We start from the raw sequence: 2,897 nt of genomic DNA on the forward strand, positions 1-2,897 counted from the left end.
CTGGGTATATACCCAAAGGATTATAAATCATTCTACCATAAAGACACATGCACACGTATGTCTATTGCAGCACTATTCACAATAGCAAAGCCTTGGAACCAACCCAAATGCCCATCAATGATAGTCTGGATAAAGAAAATGTGGCACATATACACCATGGAATACTATGCAACCATAAAAAAAAGGATGAGTTTTTGTCCTTTGCAGGTACATGAATGAAGCTGGAAACCATCATTCTCAGCAAACTAACACAGGAACAGAAAACCAAACACTGCATGTTCTCACTCATAAGTGGGAGTTGAACAATGAGAATACATGGACACAGGGAGGGGAACATCACACACCAGAGCCTTTCAGGGGGTGGGGGATTAAGGGAGGGATAGCATCAGGAGAAATACCTAATGTAGATGACATGTTGATGGGTGCAGCAAACCACCATGGCACATGTATACCTATGTAACAAACTTGCATGTTCTGTCCATGTATCCCAGAACTTAAAGTACAATAATAAAAAAAAAAAAAATCTAAAAAAAAAAAAAATACATGGTTGTTATAAAAGCCACCCTGACATCTAAGTGATTACATTCTCTTAAGAGAAAAATGTCATAATACATTGTGGAAAGTGTAGGAGAGCAGAAGAAATACTTTACTTGAAGAGAAATTAGGTCAGTGATTTTGTTTTGGGTTTAGTCAGAAATCAATCTGGTTTCACTCAACAGACTCTCACTGAGGAAAATGCTTATTATTTAGTAAATATTAGAACACAGGAGCCTTCTTCCTTCAGGGCAGCAGACTCTACGGTGTTTAACGAGTCACATCTCAGGCAATAAAATATCAAAACAAGTCATTTTTATTACATTTCAGTACACTTCCTCACATTGATTTCGACTGGTCAGTTTGCAAGGGGTTTTATGGGAAAAAATGGGAAGAAACCAGTGTTATGGACAAAAACTAAACTCTTTATGCTGTTCAAAAGGCATTTAGTAAAAGTGATAACCAGATTTTTAAAAAATTACTTTTTACTTCAAAATGCATTTTTAAAAATGTCATGACATAGTTAAGTATTAAATTGTCCTTTGCATTTGGTGAGGGCTTAGTTGCCACTCTATACTGATCACTTCATTTTTGCATGTATGAATAAGCACATTAAATTCTGAGCAGGTATTTTCAGCATGTGTCCATCAAATAGGACTCATAATGTGTATTGAGAACAGCCAATGAAGTTGAACTTTGTGAAGATTAAGTTTCTTAAGCTAAATGAAACTTTCTTTAGACCCACCCAAAACAAAATGTAAACCATTTCAAAGATAAATTTCATCTAAAAATTTGTAAGACTCACTAACTTGATTATTTCCAAAATAAGCGACAAACACAACCTTTCTGGAGAACAAATGAAAAATTATGGCCGGGTGTGGTGGCTCACACCTGTAATCGCAGCACTTTGAGAGGTCAAGGCAGGAGGATTGCTTTAGCTTGGGAGTTCAGGACCAGCCCTGGCAACATAGTGAGACCCCCAGCTCTTAAAAAAAAAATTAGCCAGTCATGGTAGCACATGCCCGTAGTCTCAGTTACTCAGGAGGCTGAGGCAGAGGATTGCTTGGACCTAGGAGATCGAGGCTGCAGTGAACTATGATCATGCCACTGCACTACAGCCTGGGTGACAGAGTGAGACCCTGTTTCAAAAAAAGAAAAGTAAATTTAAAAAATTATAATGAAGCAGAAATGGAGAAGAGAAAGTCAGAAAAATTTAAAGCATGAGAAGGACTTGGGCTGAATTATCTTAGTTGATAGTGTATAGCACAGTTTGATAGTGAAAGCACTCTTTTACATGGGAAGTTATAAGAAACCAAATGATAACATGTTAAGTAATCAAGTGAGCCATAATTTTACAACCATAATAAAAATGACTTAAAAGAGAAATATCATAATGGACATTTTGGAATCTCATATTAGAGGCTAAAATAATTTCTTTACTGACCCCAAAAACACATAGGACTGTAGTCATACATTTACAAATAGTTTCAAATTACCTGGATTCAATGCAAAAGTAGGCATTCTATGTATGAATATTATTAGCTTAAAAATCTGCCCATATTTCTAAAAATACCAAGTGTTGGGAAGGACACGAAGCAAGAACTTGTACATGTTACTACTGGGTGCATACACTGATAACACTTTAGTGAGCTATTTGCTAATACCAAGTACAGTTAAAGTGAATGCTCTATGGCTTAGCATTTTTACTCCTAAGGATGTACCCCACACGAAGGCTCACACATGTGCCAGAATGTTTATAGCAGCAATGTTTAGAAGAGTAAAAAATTTGGAGACAACATGAATTACCGTGAACAGAAGGTTACATAACTAGTTTATTGAATATCATACAATCAAATTGATATAGAAACTAAAATAAATGACCCAGAGCTACCCATATCATCATAAATGAATCCCACAGGAAAAAAATGCAGGATAGAAACAATACGATAGCATTTCTATAATGCTTTAAAATATGCAAAACAAAATATATATTTTAACGGATAGTTCAGGGTTAAAGCATATGAACATGCTGGATAATGATGAACACCAAATTAAGAAAGATAACTACCTCTGGGGAAAGAGAGAGAGAGAGAGAGAAAGAGAGAGAGAGAGAGAAATAAAAGATGAGAAATGGATGGGTGTTGGTACTTGGGAGTTCAAGATATTATTCTTAACACATTTTTAAATGTCAAAATCATTTTACACTGTATAACATTCTGCTCACTTTAGTTCAGTACTGGAAAAAGTAGAATAAAATGTCGTGCCCCCTGATTGAAATGCAGTGAAACTGCATCAAACTTACCTTCCATACAACCCTGTGGGAATTTTTTTTTTTTTTTTTTTTTTTTTTTTTTTTTTTTTTT

This window comes from Piliocolobus tephrosceles, chromosome 12, assembly GCF_002776525.5.
Source record: "Piliocolobus tephrosceles isolate RC106 chromosome 12, ASM277652v3, whole genome shotgun sequence".
Lineage (NCBI taxonomy): Eukaryota > Metazoa > Chordata > Mammalia > Primates > Cercopithecidae > Piliocolobus > Piliocolobus tephrosceles.